The 19,077-nt window shown below is 37.8% G+C and overlaps 1 protein-coding gene and 1 long non-coding RNA gene across 3 annotated transcripts in view; both read left to right on the forward strand.

The window, feature by feature from the left end:
* The window catches only part of itgb1a (integrin, beta 1a), a 79,646-nt gene that overhangs the window by 10,994 nt on the left and 49,575 nt on the right, over positions 1 to 19,077 (forward strand). The window lies entirely within an intron of this gene.
* LOC306992336 lies at positions 12,541 to 17,422 on the forward strand. Its single transcript, XR_013796262.1, has 5 exons — positions 12,541 to 12,656; positions 12,983 to 13,021; positions 13,800 to 13,909; positions 15,835 to 15,893; positions 16,929 to 17,422. It is a non-coding gene; the product is annotated as an uncharacterized lncRNA (long non-coding RNA).

Raw genomic sequence — 19,077 nt, forward strand, 5'->3', positions numbered from 1 at the left:
ATTAAAGAAAACAAAAAAGAAAAAAGAAAGAAATATAGATCAACTTAAAACAAAGAATAACTTTATTAACATTGTTTTTTAGTCTGTAACAAAGAAAGGCTTAAAGTGCATCAATTTGCCAGAAATTAAAATATATAATCAATAAATTAATTTAAAAAAATAAAATTGACAGCAACATTAACTCTCAAACACTTTGACCTATAAAACAAAAATAAATAAAACAGTGCTCGCTGGTTTACTGAAGTAGCATTCACAAAGCTAAACGATTGTTGGCAATATTCGGCACGTTTTCGCAGAAAAAACTCAAGTGGCTTATCAGCGTGATTGGGGTGTAATGTCTTTAAGTGACGCCTTAATTTATTTGGCTTCATGCTGTCCGCTGCCAATATTTTTAGACACAGTAAACATACTGGTCTTTCTTCGTCTCCCACCGTAGTCACGGTGAAGCCAAGCGCAACATACGCTTCGTCATATTTCCTCGTCTTAGCTTTCGGGAGACTTACGTTTGTCTCGTTATCTCCGTCTCTCTCCGCCTTTCTTTTCATCCCTGTTAAATATTTTTCCATGTTGTTTGTTATCTACACTTCATATCTCCTGCTCTGTACTCTTGTTCGGTGCAAAAAATAACCACTTCCTGAAAAAGCATGTTCTTCGGGGTCTCGCGCGCCCCCCCTGGCATCGCTCCGAGCCCCCCTAGGGGGTCGCGCCCCACTATTTGAGAAGCACTGCTTTAATGTATGGATTACTATGGAAGCAAGCGGCTTGGATATTTGGGAGATATTTTAGCATCTCTACCCAAAAAAAAATGTTTTATGGTTTCATCTTGTGGACCATATTATGCTGTCTTTTTTTCCACATTCTGAGTGTCTGTTTATTTATTATAAGGTTGTTGTGAATCTTTCAGACTTAGTTTTGGAAAAATGACAATTCTATCATCGTTTACTCTCCCTCATGTCGTTCCAAACCCGCAAGACTTTCGTTCATCTTCAAATCACAAAATTAGATCTTTTAAAGTCCCCCTGTAGTAAAAAATAAATAAATGATATGCTTTAAGACAAACCATACATTCATAAGTCGACAGCATTGCTGAGTATTTTCTCCTTAAAACTGCAGTGAACCAAAGACAGTCTCACGATTGCTTTAAATGATTAACAGATTGAATTTAGGCTTTTATCCACATTTAAACATTTATCAATGCACACATCATATATGGTTAACAGAAACTCAAGTTCATTACCGTGTGTGGTTTGAACCAATGAGGTTTTTACGCATCAAGCAAGTATGGCTGAGCTTCTCGCTGATCAATGTTTATATGTGAATAAAAGCAAATAAATTAAAGGTGCTCTAAGCGATGTCACGCATTTTTTTAGGCCAAACATTTTTTTGTCCCATACAGCAAATATCTCCTCACTATCCGCTAGCTGTCTGTCTCCTGAACACACTCTAAAAAAACGCGGTCTCTGTAGACACCCCAGGCTCCACAAACAGCAACAAAAACAACCTGGACTAACCCGCACCACGAAACATAACAAACTGTTCCAGCCAATCACCGACAAGGATGATGTGGGGTGGGGTTTGGGGGGTTAGTGCGCGGATGAGGAGGAGGGAGGGTCTAGCTAGCCTCCGTTTTGTTTGGCAATAGTTCGAACGTCAACAAGAAGTGACGTCACCCAGGATCGCTTAGAGAACCTTTAAGTATTTTCATCAAATAAAGCGATCGAGTCTCTTCAGGAAATTTTTTACTAAATCACTTGATTCAAATGGATTAATTTTACGATCTCTTTATGAACTTTTTGAACCAGCAACTTTTGACTTTTGTGTTTCGAAGATGAACAAAGTTCAAATGTAAAATTTAAATAATTCATCCAACTTTTCATCTCAAAATCTCTCAAAACATTTGTATTTTAGAGAAGTATCTTTCAATATTCCAATTCAGGATTTAATTTAATTTTTTATTACATTTTTTATTTTATCTACCCCCCCCCCCCCCCTTTAAAAGAAGCTCAGGACGTGTGTAAGGCTCAGTTGCACTGGTAATATCTCTTGTTTGATGCTGGTCTGGAAAACAGACGCCTGTCTGATCTGATCTTCTGTTTGTCCCCTCCCTGCTTTCTTCGAGCAGTCCGCTCTTGTCTGATCTCAGTTCTCATTGCTCTTACTGCCAATGAGAAAGAACCTTTTTTTTTTGCCGGTGTACAATATAGGCAGTATTCATGTGAGCCAACGGAGGTCACACAGTAAATTAGCTTGAAATTGACCTGGAATGGCATGTGGTCAATGCAGTATTGTGCAGCTGGTCTCTCGGATGGTTTAAGCGTTTTTCTTGCCAATCTGTCATAGAGGAACCTTAATAAAAACGCTGAAAGCAAACAGTTGTTATACATGCTTAAAAAAAAAACAGTGAAAAGAAAGCTGATCTGTTATACCATAAAAATGCACTTAATATATATTGCTTGCCATAAGTCTAATGCATTAAATGCGGATGCAAATGATTCCTGTTAGACGCTGTGTTATTCACCTTGTACTTCTTACTGGAGCATTAAGTAATTTGTTAAGGACTTTGGAGTAAATATATGGCCTGTTGTTAGTTTGGGAAAGTTTTGAACAGCTGGTGTTTTACAGCGGTAGAAATGCAGAACTGAACCATCTGTCAAAAAAAAAATTCAATATTAGATTAATAAAAGCTCATTTGTACATCTGTAAAGTTATTAATACGAATAATAATTCATACCGTAAATGATTTACATGTTAGATTATGTCAAAACGTCAATATTGTATGTTTTAGTGTCTCCAGCTTTTGGAATATGATGAACATTGCTTTAAAAAAATAAATACAGTTATTGCTGTTGTCCCAGGGAATTCCCTATAGTTCTAGTTTGTAATCATGTCTTGTATATCCTGTTTAGTCGTGTTACAAGATGGATATCAATGTGTATATAATTCATGTCCCAGTCCTGATCTCCCTATCTAGATTATTTTGTGATAATGACCAGCGGACTGCTCCCTTACTCGTTCTGTTTAGTTTACTGTCGAAAATGGGACCAATCAAGAGACCAATACAAACCTTAGATAAGATCATTCATTTCCCTCCTTTTCTACAGAGACTTCAACAGCTAATGGTACTTTACAACAAGGGTCTGCACTTTAACATGAATTATTGCAATAGATAAAAATAGCTAACCTCAACAACAGTTTTACAGCATTTTTTACCTATTTTACCTCATTTATAAACATTACAAGTTGGATAAATTAACTGCCAATTTTTTAACCAACATTAACTTCTAACCTTATTGGTGCTTTAAAGGGGTCATGACATGGTTTATTTTATTTTATTATTATGTTCCCTTAGGTGCAATTATAGTATTACTATAGTTTTTTTTACAAAAAACTTTTAAAATGTAGTGATTTATGACCTTTTCCCACCCTGTTTCTCATCCTCTGGTTCAAACAGTCTGTTTTGGGGGTGTTTCCCCTTTAAGAGTTCAGTGTTAACGCCCACTGTTGTGATTGGCTAACGTCAGTGCCTATGCATCAATTATTAACGCCCCCAGCCAGAACGTTTGCGGATTCGGCGTAACTGTTTAATAGCGGGTGATTCACGCGAAGCGATGGCTCTTGCAATGATAAAACCTTATTATGTTTGAGCCAGAATCAGAGGAAAATTAACCATCACCACAACAACGAAGACTGGATCAGCCCGTGTCCACATGGAAAGTGAAACTATTTTGAATTAATAAAAAAAAATTAACCCGAGACACTTGAAAACGGATTATTGTTGCATAATTATCCTATAGCTTCATTTGCTAACAGTTTAACATTATTTAACTAATTTCAATGAAATGATAGGGTGTACCACGGACAAAAATGCATGCACAGACAGGCCATCTTTGAAGATGCAGCATTGATAAAGGCAACATTTTTAATTTTCTATCACATGTAGGCCTACTAGAAAGGCGACATATTTTCAAGATTCTCTTATACAAATGTGTTTATATTTGCCATGGTAAAAATTAAGTTTGCGTCGTCGTTATTGAGCCCAGAATGTCGGCACGGACTTATCTTTGAGCAACCGTTTTCTGGCAAAGCCAAGCATCATATTGGGATTTTTTCCTCAAAACAGTCATCCTTAAAATGTATAGAACACTGCCGTGACTGGGACGTCCGCAAAAAATAAAGTGCATCCATTTTTCCCTGATGACTGGATCTTTCAGCGTATTTAAAAAGTAGTTTAAAGTTTTAAATACATTACTTACAGTTTGCGTCGTCGTTGTTGAGCCCAGAATAGACGGCACGGACTTATCTTTGAGCAACAGTTTTCTGGCATAGCTCAAAACAGTCATCCTTCAAATGTATAGAACAAACGCTTAAACTAACACTGCCGTGACTGAGACGTCCGCAAAAAATAAACTGCATCCATTTTTCCCTGACGACTGGATCTTTCGCAGCGTATTCAAAGATGTTGTTTGTCCACAGCCAGGAACAGCACATCTGTGGCGTCGTAATCTCCCTGTACACAGAGACCCACTTGCTCTCCGTCGACTGAACACTTGTGAGGCGCGCGGCGCGCGGGCGCGACAACGATACGAAATGAGCGTAGTTGTCTTGCGCTTTAAGCGTAGTTGTCTTGTTCTGGAGGCGGTCATATGCAAACGCTGGTACGTCACTTCGTACCGTGACGTCACTTCTTACCATGGATCCAGAACGAGCTGTATTTAGAGCTTGATTAAATAAATGATTCGTTTATAATGGGGAGGACGTCTTAAGCTATGAAACTTGCAGGACGTTTTAATGACACAAAGACCTCTTATATACCAAAAGATCAAGGCAAATTTGGTTTCTCATGTCATGACCCCTTTAAACGCAATGGCCAATCAGAGACATATGTTGAGTATGTGAACACTATGGCCAATCAGAGACATATGTTGAGTATGTGAACACTATGGCCAATCAGAGACACATATGTTGAGCGTGTGAACGCAATGGCCAATCAGAGACATATATGTTGAGTATGTGAACACAATGGCCAATGAGAGACATATATGTTGAGTGTGTGAACACAATGGCCAATCAGAGACACATATGTTGAGCGTGTGAACGCAATGGCCAATCAGAGACATATATGTTGAGTATGTGAACACAATGGCCAATGAGAGACACATATGTTGAGTGTGTGAACACAATGGCCAATCAGAGACACATATGTTGAGCGTGTGAACGCAGTGGCCAATCAGAGACATATATGTTGAGTATGTGAACACAATGGCCAATGAGAGACACATATGTTGAGTATGTGAACACAATGGCCAATGAGAGACACATATGTTGAGCGTGTGAACGCAATGGCCAATCAGAGACATATATGTTGAGTATGTGAACACAATGGCCAATGAGAGACACATATGTTGAGCGTGTGAACGCAATGGCCAATCAGAGACATATATGTTGAGCGTGTGAACACAATGGCCAATGAGAGACACATATGTTGAGCGTGTGAACGCAATGGCCAATCAGAGACATATATGTTGAGTGTGTGAACACAATGGCCAATGAGAGACACATATGTTGAGTGTGTGAACACAATGGCCAAATGAGAGACATATATGTTGAGTGTGTGAACACAATGGCCAATGAGAGACATATATGTTGAGTGTGTGAACACAATGGCCAATCAGAGACACATATGTTGAGTGTGTGAACACAATGGCCAATCAGAGACACATATGTTGAGTGTGTGAACACAATGGCCAATCAGAGACACATATGTTGAGCGTGTGAACGCAATGGCCAATGAGAGACATATATGTTGAGTGTGTGAACACAATGGCCAATGAGAGACACATATGTTGAGTGTGTGAACACAATGGCCAATCAGAGACACATATGTTGAGTGTGTGAACACAATGGCCAATGAGAGACGCATATGTTGAGCGTGTGAACGCAATGGCCAATCAGAGACACATATGTTGAGCGTGTGAACACAATGGCCAATCAGAGACATATATGTTGAGCGTGTGAACACAATGGCCAATCAGAGACATATATGTTGAGTGTGTGAACACAATGGCCAATGAGAGACATATATGTTGAGTGTGTGAACACAATGGCCAATCAGAGACATATATGTTGAGTGTGTGAACACAATGGCCAATCAGAGACACATATGTTGAGCGTGTGAACACAATGGCCAATCAGAGACATATATGTTGAGCGTGTGAACACAATGGCCAATCAGAGACATATATGTTGAGTGTGTGAACACAATGGCCAATGAGAGACATATATGTTGAGTGTGTGAACACAATGGCCAATCAGAGACATATATGTTGAGTGTGTGAACACAATGGCCAATCAGAGACATATATGTTGAGTGTGTGAACACAATGGCCAATGAGAGACATATGTTGAGCGTGTGAACACAATGGCCAATCAGAGACATATATGTTGAGTATGTGAACACAATGGCCAATCAGAGACATATGTTGAGCGTGTGAACACAATGGCCAATGAGAGACACATATGTTGAGCGTGTGAACGCAATGGCCAATCAGAGACACATATGTTGAGCGTGTGAACGCAATGGCCAATCAGAGACACATGTTGAGCGTGTGAACGCAATGGCCAATCAGAGACACATATGTTGAGTGTGTGAACACAATGGCCAATCAGAGATATATGTTGAGCGTGTGAACACAATGGCCAATCAGAGACATATATGTTGAGTGTGTGAACACAATGGCCAATGAGAGACATATGTTGAGCGTGTGAACACAATGGCCAATCAGAGACATATATGTTGAGTATGTGAACACAATGGCCAATGAGAGACATATATGTTGAGTGTGTGAACGCAATGGCCAATCAGAGGTGTTTAAGAATCCGTTCAACATCAATCAAAGTGCTAGAGGGAAATGCTGGTATCATCACATTTAGAAAATTTCAATACCGGCTTGGTACGGAAGTCTGTACTTTTGACAACACTAGTTGTATTTGGATCTTACTCTCCATGTTCTCTGAATCGAGCCGATTTACATCAGCGCTGTAACATACTGGCCTGCCGTTGAGCTGGTTAACCCGTGAGACTGAGTCTCGATCAACAGCGCTCTTGTCCTCTGAGTCACTTCATTACAGTGAATGAATCAGTCAGGTCCAATAATAAAAGTGATAGATGAGCATGTGACTGTGTCATTTTCCTACATCTTAAATCATACGGATGACTTCAGCGATGCGTCAGCCACAGTTACACCAGGTGGAGGATGAGTCAGGTCAGGTCAAGCCTGAAGGGGATTCACTGCGAAAGACTTACAGTTCATAAAAGTGGAACAAATATTCAGGGAATTTGCTCCTGAGTGTTATAGAACAATATAAAAATACATAATAGGCAGCTAGATGTGCAGTGAAAATAATTCTCCAACTCTTGGAGTATGTGACATGGTAATAGATATGACAATATTGATATGTTTGGTCTTGGTGGAACAGATCGGCTGCTGTTGTTGGTTATTGCTGTTGCAGAGCAAGTACATGACCAGCTACTGCCAATAAATCCACGACACGCTGCTGTGAGAAAAGTGAAATCATAATCAACCACCCCTTTAAAATAGTTCATTTATATATATATAGCCATTCTGGAGAAAACAGTGATGCCATCGTCCAGCTAAGTTTAGTTCAGTCTTAATGCAGGCAGATCAATAATATTGTTGAATATTAAATGCCAATCTCGTCATCTCTATGGTAGGTACAGATATATCGGCCTTACATTGAATGAGGGGGTGGGCTCTTCACAGCGAGGGGTCTCTGGCTGTTCTCCAGACTGAATGCAGGTTTACTGTGTGATGGGGGAGATTCCTGTAAAGCGAGGGAGTGAAAGCCAACTCGACGGGTAAAAGGGACTAGTCAGGCAGAAGCGGTGGCTTTACGACAGGCCTGAACCCTGTAGTGTCAGCCACAGGTCTCGTAATATATCATGCTCTATAGCTTTTATTGAGGGCTGACTCTCACCCAGCCTTCAGTTTGATTCATTTGGGTTTCATTTGATTGATACCAGTGGAGATGCTGGGAATAGGGTATAAAAGCCTTTGTTCTGGTCACAGGGAAAACACATCTCAGGGATTCCTGGGATGTTTTGAAGGAGGATGGTGGAGTTTGTGGTGTGTGTCTACAGAGGGTGGAGAAGATGAAATGAAGGGGTTGGGCTTAGGGTGGAACCAAACCAGAGGTGGGCAGTAACAAAGTACATTTACTTACGTACAATTTTTGAGTATCTGTACTTTACTTGAGTATTATTTTTTTTCTGGAAACTTTTACTTTAACTTCACTACATTAGAAAGACAAATATCGTACTTTTTACTCCACTTCATTTCCTTGAGTAGAGAGTAGTAACGTCAGGGATGATTTGGGTCGCATTTTGGTTGTAAATGAAAGTCTGGTTGACGTCAGAACTCGACTGATGTTGGTTTCTGACGTCAACCGATTTTCAATCACAATACAACATCTGTCCAACGTTGGAGATTAACGTCAATCTGACATTGGATTCTGACATCAACCTGATTCTAATTTGCAACGTTGGGTTTGGTCTTCTAAATGCTAATTTTGTCATTGTTTTGGAGCACACTAGCTTATAGATAACAAGGCTAACATATTCATACTAAAAGCCAAAAAACTGTGAACAGCCGTTTGTGTGTCCGTAACCATTGTGGACGTTATGGAGTGACTTATTCAATCCCACGACTGGAACTGTTATAGAAATAAATGTGATATTGATATGATGATCGGCAGACAGAGATTCAGAGGCATAATACTGTAAATTGGCTATTACATGCAACAATGCAACAATAATAAAACAATGCATTGACATTTACTTTTATACTTAAGTACTTTTAAAAATGAGTACTTCTGTACTTTTACTTAAGTAAAAATGGTCTTTACAACTTTTACTTGTAACGGAGTAATATTTGACCAGTAGTATCTGTACTTTCACTCAAGTACGGAAGTTGTGTACTTTGTCCACCTCTGAACCAACTAGATGAGTTTAGCCATGTATTCATATTTAGCCATATATTTAGCAAAACTCGTTCCTATACAGTTCGGTGAAATTAATACTAGTGGCTTTTCACACATAATGATGATTACAGGGGCAGAAGACTTATTTGAATGCAGTTACTTCCACAATACTATGTTATGACCTCAAAACACTTTTGTCATAGTGCATGATTTATAAACTAATACATTTTGAGGTTTGCATCACATAACCAGCTCCATATGTTTGGCTTTTCTGATGTAGTAAACTTGCTCTGTCGCTGTCCCGATGCAGCATTACTCTTGATATGTGAAGCGCTCGGGTCCATGAAACACAAGTCATGCTAAAAGAGCTTGTAGAAGCAGCTAAAGCATGTTTGCTTCAGCAAAAGTGTTGTACAAGAGCTACAAGAGCTTGTGTTCTTTTACCTCACACACACATGCACTGAAAATTTCAAAAACTTTTAGCCTTTATGTTCAAACTGAAGTCAGAAAGATGGAGAGACTCGAGAAGAAGTGACAACATGTAGAAGTAACAGGACATTTCTGAATGGTTAGTTGATGAATTTATGTAGATTATGTGTAGTTATCTTCTAATCATTGATTAGCATATTCTGTCTTGATAATCTATAAATCGTGTTCCCGGGGGCGGGCTTATGTAAATTTTAGGGTTAGTGACGTCACTAGAAAAGTGAAATCATACTCAACCCTTTAACACTGTTGGCCAGGTTTAATATATGTGGTATGTTATTTATAAACACGATATATAGAGCATCAACCTTTTAACACTAACTGGACATTTCATTTCCGAAATGCCACAATACGCAAAACAAACCTTGTAAAACATGCCAGAATCACGGCCATCTGTTTGGTACACACTTTCCGCGTCACTCGTTGGACATTTCACTTGTTGTGCCATATGGAATCGAAGTATGTTTCCGCCACAGAATAAAGCAATAAGCAATTGTGAGATAAAAAGTCAGAATTGTCTTTTAAAATGTTTTATTCTGTGGCGGAAACAAGCTTCCATACACAAAAAAAGAAGAAATGTAATATAATTTTGCAGAAATGTCGTCAAGTCATGTTTTTCCAATGAGCCTTGGTTGCATATATGATTAATTTTAACATCAAGCCAATTGCTTGAACTATAACAATATTACAGGTAGGGCTGACTTCTAATAGTCGAGGATTCGACGATTCGATTCGGAGAGGTCTGATTCGACTATGAACCTCATGGTGTATTTTGGTGCCCTAAGCATAATTGCATAATTTATTTATGATGCCCCCTACCCCGTGAAACTTCGTCTTCATGAGGAACACGCGCGCGGACTTGCTCTCTCTCTCTCTCTGCCGTGCACGCGCTACGCGGTTTGGAGCTCAGTCTCTGTCTCGCGGGCGCGCTCGCTCTAGATTCCGGAGATTTGAACTAATTCGCGGGCATCAGTGAGCCGCTATCAATATGCGGGAGACTCCCGGAACTTCCTTTGGGATGTCTATATTTCTATACTGAAATAATATCGGCATTATAATTATTGATTTTTCATTAGGCTATTTGTTTGTTGCCCCCTCAGCTCTTGGGCACAGCGCGTGATGCGCGTGGTGGGAGCGGCGGCGCTGAGTGTTATGTAACCAATGAGCAGCAGCAGCACACTACATGCCTAACGTCCGGACCGCATTTGTTAGCATTTACAGATTTATTGGCTCTCAGTGGCTTCTAAAAAATCATCAAAAGTGTGGGAGTATTTCGAGAAGGTTAAAGATGACCCAAGTTAAGTGCAAGCTGAAGGCTGCGCGCGAAGCGTCTCAGCAACGAAGACATCCTTTCCTTTTTCTTTTCTTTTTTCTGCATGTGCACTTTCTGAAGCCCATTCGATTATGACTTATATTAGGCCTATGTTTATATTCGTTGTTGTGTAATTGTTTTTATTTATTCAGGTAGGCTTATTGTATTTTGAAAAATGTTTTTGACATTTTGGACTAGTGCCAGGCTGTTGCGCTAAGTTTAATTTTATTTATTTATTTTATCCCGATTCCCGAGTGTGAACTGTGAATTAAAAGCCAAGAAATAGGTTCCTAAGTGAGAGATAAAGGCATGTTTTGGCACGTTGTTGTTGTTGTTGTTTTTGAAGCCAATTTGTTCCTATTTTATGTGAACTTTTCTGATGTTTGATATATGTGTGATATGTTTTGTTCATCTGGCTTTAAATGAATAAAAGGTATTTGTTACACACCATGTTTTTCTTTTAGTTTTTTTTTTAGCTCTTTTGTTTGAAAGGAAAAAAATATAGCTCCTATCTAAAAAAAAAAAAAAAAAGTTAGACTATCAGTCGACTACGGCAAAATCTAACGAATCAGATTCGACTATAAAAATCCTTAGTCGAAAACAGCCCTAATTACAGGCAGTGTGTGTAATAATCAGTTATTCGTATGGGTGCTTACTAAATCAAGATGATAGAATGAGAAAAATCCAGTTGATATGCATTGAAGGAGGACCCTAAGCCTTATCTAGAGACTCAACAGACTTGTGCCAGAAACACAGAGCAACCATATCAACTTACTCAATAACTCGAGCGCTTTTAGCAGCCCGAATCCCCCGAGCATCGTGACGTTTATATGAGGTTATTGTTGAAAATGTAAAAATCGATTTGTTTTCTGTAGCAATGATCGATCTCCCTTCGTTTCTTACACTGGTCTCGATCTCTCTCTCTCTCTCTCTCTCACACTCTCTCTCTCTCTGTCTCTCTCTCTCTCACACACACACTCTCTCTCTCTCTCTCTCTCTCTCTCTTTGTCTCTCTCTCACTCTCTCTCTGTCTCTCTCTCTCTCTCTCACACACTCTCTGTCTCTCTCTCTCTCTGTCTCTCTCTCTCTCTCTCCCTCTCTCTCTCTCTCTCTCTCTCTCTCTCTCTCTCTCTCTCTCTCTCTCTCTCTCTCTCTCTCTCTCTCTCTCTGCTGTGATTACATGCATCTTGCTCTATTTGTGTCGCTGTTGGATTGTGGTTGTCTAAGTAATGTCCAGTACAGCTGAAAGTGGTATTGATCCGGTACGACCGTGAAGGATGGTCTTGAACTCGAGCATTACCACGGTCAATATTCCTCTAACGGTCCGTTTTATAGAAACTCTTTGATTTTTAGCCATATTCACAATTTGATTTTGTAGTTTGAAAGTCGAGCAAATGTAATTTTTGCAAATGCTTTGTCATGCTTTAAAGACGTACACTTATTGGGATGTGTTGAAAAACATACATGATTATAATTTTAACTGTAAAATGTTATTCAATATTACAATTTAAGAGAATATATTTACTAAATTGCAAATGTGTAATTACAAATATATTACGGATTAAGTTTCGGAAATATTTTATTTTACAGATTCCTTGTTGCAAATGTTACACTGTAAAATATTTCCAGGATTTCACAACATATAACTGTAATATTTCACAATAAATTGCAGTATTACCAATTCACAGGCTTTTACTGTGATATTTCACAATATAATACCGTATTTAGACTTTTATTGTGAAAATAATGCAAGGCGGGACTATTACAAGAAACTACTGTGAATTCCGTCTTTTTCGCGCTGCAACTGCGTCATCTGAGCTCTCATCTCCTCCGTGGTCTCACTCGATGGATTCAGCGGCCGGTAAGTGTTTAAAATATCAAACTTTGTCATTTTGGTGGCTGTTTTTTTATATGATAGTGCATGTTATTTAAAAGTATGAACCAAATTAGCGTTTGTTGTAGGTGCTGTTGTCATGTTTTTGTAACTTAGCCGAAGCAGACTCGCGTCTAGGTTTGAGCGCGCAAATTTGAATGAACAGACGTTGGTTGTAGTGTTAACGTTAATTGTACCGTATTAAGTTAGTAAGGTTAACTGTGAGACACGTTAGCTAAAGTTACATCGTCGAAATTTTTACTTTTGCTTAATGCTTTTCTTAGTTTCTCTAACAGCGTTCTCTTTTCCCACAGCATTTTTCTATGGTGACCACCGGGAAATAAAGTTATAAGGTAAGCTGTGGCCTTATATGTGGGTATGACAGTTATTATCAACTAGATCAATTATAGTGTTGTGAATTTGGGCAAATAAATGCTGAAATACAGTTCAAATTTCATAAATTCATCTCAAATTAGTAACGTTAGCTGAACTTCATAATTTTCTCCCCTGCTTTGTGTGTGAAACGGAGCAGCCATTTGTCTGTCTCGTCAACAGAAAAATGAAGTGTGTTGCAAAACAACTGGATGCTTTTATTGTGAAAAAGATATAGTAAATTAAATGTTTATCACTGAATTAGTGGAGATTAGTTGTGCTATTCTACATTAAAAACAGGTCGACATCTGGAGATATTAGGAGCCATTTTGTCTGAACGGGTAATAACGTTAACTAATTCTAGGAGGAAGAGTACGTTCAGTTACAAGCAGAAACAGACAAAGGGAGATGGACAGGCCAACATACTCTTAACGTTACTCCATCCTCTGCAAACAGTACGTGCACGTTGTTGTGTGCATAATGCTTGACCTGGGTAAATCACACACCTCTACTTTGTTGCCAGACTATTTTTGACTGTGTGTTTGTGATGGAAAAATGTTTTTCAGTTGCTGTTAACGTTATTTAAATGTTTGCTGTTTAACTAAATCAAAGTAATGTCAGCTTGTTAAAACTGAGCTAACTTTAGTTTAGCTTTGTACTGTAAATCCAGTGACCCACTAAAGGTGGTGACTGGGACTGACACCTTTTTCATCCCACTTGAATAAAACTAACAGCTTTCTTCTGTCTTTTTGTTTATAGGTGCTTCTTGGGCATCAACCCAGAGATGGCAGAGGCAGAGAGGACACATAAACCAGCAAGTCTGCACACTGATCAGGGAGCTCTTGACTTTGAACGGATGTCAATCTAATGTAAGCAATCTAAACTTCAGAGCGGACTAACGAAACACTGTCTCTGTGTTAAGCTAGATATAGTTCTGCAGTAAGATGTTTATTGAAGCTATTAAAGGGTTAGTTCACCCACAAATTAAAATTCTGTCATTAATTACACTCCCTCATAGGGCTGGGCGATATGGCCAAAAAAATATATCACAATATTTTTTTTTATATCAGTCGATATCGATAAATGTCAAATCTTTATTTATTTCAAGTTTAAAGACAGATTTGTACTCCTAAGTGAAAGCTGTAGAAACCAGAGCGTTGTGTTTTTAAACTACTCTTGTCAGAACATATCATGACAAACACTTGCCAAACAGGTGAACATTCACAAATCCGAGGTAGAACATTCAAACATTTGTCATTTTTCCTTAACAAAATAAATATCTTTATTTCAGTAGTATTAGCTTGAGTTAGGATGCAGATTTACTTTATACAATTTATGTTCATTAACAAAAACAGTAACATCTGTTAAAAAAAAGTAACAACATTATTTTTATTTGGTAAAATGTAATATTCTTTAGTTTTATTAAAATTAACCATTGGTCATCCAGCATCATGCATTTAGATCATCATGATAACCACAGATAAAATGTAACTTTATGGTTTCTATGGTATTTATGAAAACCAGTAGCCTAAATACATTATTTAAAACGAATTATATTCCATTAGTCCTTTAATACATTGTCTACATTAATAATATTATACAATTCAATATATATATCCCACATTTCATGATGCAGTTAATATTACTAGGCTAACGTTAACGTTAAATCCGTGGTAAATGATGGGAATGTGTCGACGGAGAAGCTTCTGACTGTATCGCTGCGCACAGTGCTTCTCCTGTTCGTCAGCGCGGTCTCATCTGCCTTTAAACTGGTTTAAATCACTGAGACATTTGTGTTCCTCGCTGAATTCAAGCGCTCTCACTGGATCTAGTGATCGAGGCCGATCAGAGTAAACGCGTCTGCTCGAGTGAGCTCGCGCTCACGCTGCCGTTTGGACTTTGAGCCGAGCGGATAAACGGTCCGTGTGGCGCGCGCGGTTCAAATGAGATTCGTTCCGCTTTTGGCGCAAAAACATTATCGAACATTTATCGAACTCCTGATATCGTTTTATCGAGAAAAATTATATTGCGATAATTATCGTTATCGTTTTATCGCCCAGCCCTAGCCTCGAGTGGGTTCACGTAACGCGTCTGTGTTGCACGTCACCACATAGGCTCATATTGGCCGGCGCTGGTCATGTGTGTGACGCGTGTGATGTGCAACACAGACGCACTGAGCAGTTACACTACGTGAACACACTCAGGCCCACGGAGAACATAATGAATAGTGGAATAATGTCGTTAATTTTTTTTGCGCACAAAAGTATTCTCGTCGCTTGATAATCATATGGTTGAGCCACTGTAGTCACTTGGACTATTTTAACAATGTCTTTAATAACTTTCTGGGCCGGCAAGTTTCAATCCCTTAAGAAGCCTATGGAAGAGTGATCCAGCTCTCAGATTTCATCAAAAATATCTTCGTTTGTGTACATGAACGAAAGTCTTGCGGGGTTGGAACAACATGAGGGAGAGTAATTACTGACAGAATTTTAATTTTTGGGTGAACTAACCCTTTAAATGATGCTAAAGTTAAAGCAATATATTTGTGTAAACACAATTTGTCAAATGTGGGAACAAGCTTATTTCATAAAAGTGCTTTTATGCTTTTATTACCATACTTTGCACTGTAAAATAGGGCTGCAGCTAACATTTTACTTTTCTGAGTATTTTATATGAAGCTTCAAGTGAATAATTCAAAACTGCTTTTCTTTTCTTTTTATGGAAAATGTAAAAATGCAGAAAGTTTTTGTTTTGTTTTTGTGAAACTGTTTCAGTTTTCTTATCTGCATTTCAGTTCTTCCAGAAAATTGGCGAATACATGCTGATTTAAGGTGTTTCCAGGATTCCTTAAAGGTATAGTTCAGCAAAAAAAGAAAAAATGCTGTCCTTAATTATGCACCCTCGTGCCGTTCCAAACCTGTAAGAACTGCGTTCATCTTCGGGACACAAATTAAGATATTTTTAATGAACTCCAAGAGCTTTCTGTTCCTCCATTGGTAGCCTACGCAACTAATATATTCAAGCCCCAGAAAGGTAGTAACGACACCATTAAAGTAATCCATGTGACTCCAGTAGTTTAACCTCAATTTATAATTTAAAACCATAATTTACCTCTGTTTACAAAATTATATTATCTAAAGCACATTCACGGAACAACACCCAGTCTCGAGTCAACACAATATGCGTGCGTCGTAGTGCTCCTCCTTGTTGTTGCAAAAACAAAGCACCCGCATCGCTTCATAAAATTGGTTAAACCACTGCAGTCACATGGATTACTTCAATGATGTCTTTCCAATCGTTCTGGGCCTTGAATGTGTTAGTTGCATTGCTCCCAATGGAAGGTCAGAAAGCTCTCAGAATATCATTAAAAATATCTTCATTTGTGTTCCGAAGATGAACAAAGGTCTTATAGGTGTGAATGTACATGAGGGTGAGTAATTAACAAAATAATTGTTATTTTTGTGTAAACTAACCCTTTAAGCAAAATTGTCCAATGTGTTGAAGCTGAAATACATTATAGAAGCACATTACATGGATGCCAAACGAGATGTTGCAGGATGTGTAGTTCACCCAAAAAATTAAACAGCTGATGGGGCCACATTGACTTCCATAGTATATATATATATATATTTTTTTTTTTTTTTTTTTTTTTTTACTATGGAAGTCAATAGGGCCCATCAACTGTTTCATTTTCAATTCTCAAAATATATTTTTTGCTCAAATAAAGAAAAACTCAAACCAGTTTGGAACAACTTGAGGGCGAGTAAATGACAGAATTTTCAGTTCTAGGTGAACTATCCCTTTAAGTAAGATTTTAGCTTGTCATTGGGAGTATAAATTGAATCAATTTACTTCTCTTTTCTAATACTGATTCTTCATTTTGTTCAGGAAGAACCAGCTACATCACAACCCACTGTGCAGACTTTGGGACGTCTTGACTGGACGTGTCTTCAGTGAGAGGAGAATCTTCAGCGATGTGAAAATGGAGGGATCTGAAATTGGCGAGCAGTTGGGGTGGATTTTATTCACGCTGAAAGGCAGTCTGGATACCATAGACCAGATTTTCGCCTCATCTAGGTTCGCCTCATCTGTTGGGTCTTGGGTTCCTATGTTATTTGTTTTGTTTTGATGGTATTACTTTTTTCATTTGCTCCGGTCATTGTTTGGCTCTCCGTTTTTACTTGCCATATCGCCACTGAATATGTTGGACTGCCCTTCTGGTCAAGACCTTCACTTCTACCTATTTTTTTGTTATTTAGCTCTGGCTGTGTTTTTTGGACTGCCATCTCGTTGCCTACTCTTGCCCGCTGTTATGCAACGACTCTTGCAACGTTTGTTATATTGTAACAATTTTATTGAAAATAAAATCAATTGTGGAAACTATTGTTTAATCTTTTTTTTTACTACTTTTATGTCATCATATTGCATTACTGTATTAAATTGTAAGTTTACAGTTAATTACTGGCTACTAATTGCATTACTTTTACAGCTGAATCACAATAAATTACTGTTCAAGTTACAGCTGATAACTATATTTATACAGTTATGCACTGTGAAATTACAGTAATGATGTGATATCATTAACTGTGAAATCACTGTACACAACTGTCATTTTGCTGTAATTTACATTAAATTTTCTTACTGTAAATTACTGTGAAAGTAATGCAATTAGTAGCCAGTAATTTACTGTAAAATCACAGCAGAATTTTTTACAGTGTACATGTACTAATAACCCTAAATTAAGCATAGTTAGAACCAAATCCTAACCCTAACCGTAAGTATGTGTTGTTAATTCATTAATCAGTGCTTAATTGTATAATTACACTGTAACAATAACATCTTAAAATTAAATGTGAATAAAGTTTCTATAGAAATGGCATATATTTTAGTTTATCATAACTTGTCAGTACATTCGGCTGTACACTGTACACTTAACCAAATTTAAATTGTAGAAGTAATAAAATTGCACAGATGAACTTAAGTGGATAAAAAAAGCATTATTTTATAATACACGTTTTCAATTAATTTCAATTAACATGCAATTAAGGGTCTGGAAACACTAGTAACACTTAAGTATATTCTTTAAGTATGCAAAGTGTTCTTTTTAATTAAGTTATTGTATTTTTTCACAATGTAAAATATGAATCTGTTGCTTTTCAGAACGAGCGATTATGAGTTTTATTCCCTTGACTACAGTAAAGAACAGTAAAGAAACGTTCTGATCTAAAGAGCATTTTGAGGTTTTCGAGAGCTTGAGAAATCTATAAATAGATCTAAAGGAGCAACAGAAGCAGTGGAGAGAGTTTCCTCGGGCGGGATGTTAAAGCTGGACTTCATTACTCGCTCCCCCTTTTAAAGGGAGATTATACGATGGTTGTGTTTGGCCTGCGATTCAGGACGGGGGGATGTTTCTGATCCCTCGTTCCCAGTCCACAATGGAAAAGAGAGAGAGAGAGAGAGAAAGAGAGAGAGACAGAGACAGAGAGAGAGAGAGAGAGAGAGAGAGAGAGAGAAAGAGAGAGAGAGAGAAAGAGAGGCCTTTCCTGTTTTTCTCTTTGCTCCTTTTCTCGTCTCTTTTTAGTTTTTCTTTTTTGTATTTTTCATTTATCTTAAGAAAATGGTAACACTTTACAATAAGGTTCGTTAGTTAACATTAGTTAGTTGACATTAACTAATAATGAACTGCACGTATACAGCATTTATTAATCTTTGTTCATGTTAATTTCAACATTTACTAATACTTTATTAAAATCTTGTTAACATGAGTTAATAAACTGCAAACAATGAACAGCTGTATTTCTATTAACTAATGTTAACAAAGATTAACAAATACAGTAACAAATGTATTGCTCATGGTTAGTTAATGTTAGTTAATACATTAACTAATGAACCTTATTATAAAAGTGTTACCCACTTTACAATAAGGTTCATTAGTTAACATTAGTTAACTACCTTAGTTAACATGAACTAAGAATGAACAATACTTCTACAGCATTTATTAATCTTAGTTCATATTAATTTCAACATTTATACGTTA

This window comes from Phoxinus phoxinus (assembly GCF_949152265.1).
Source record: "Phoxinus phoxinus genome assembly, chromosome: 24".
NCBI lineage: Eukaryota > Metazoa > Chordata > Actinopteri > Cypriniformes > Leuciscidae > Phoxinus > Phoxinus phoxinus.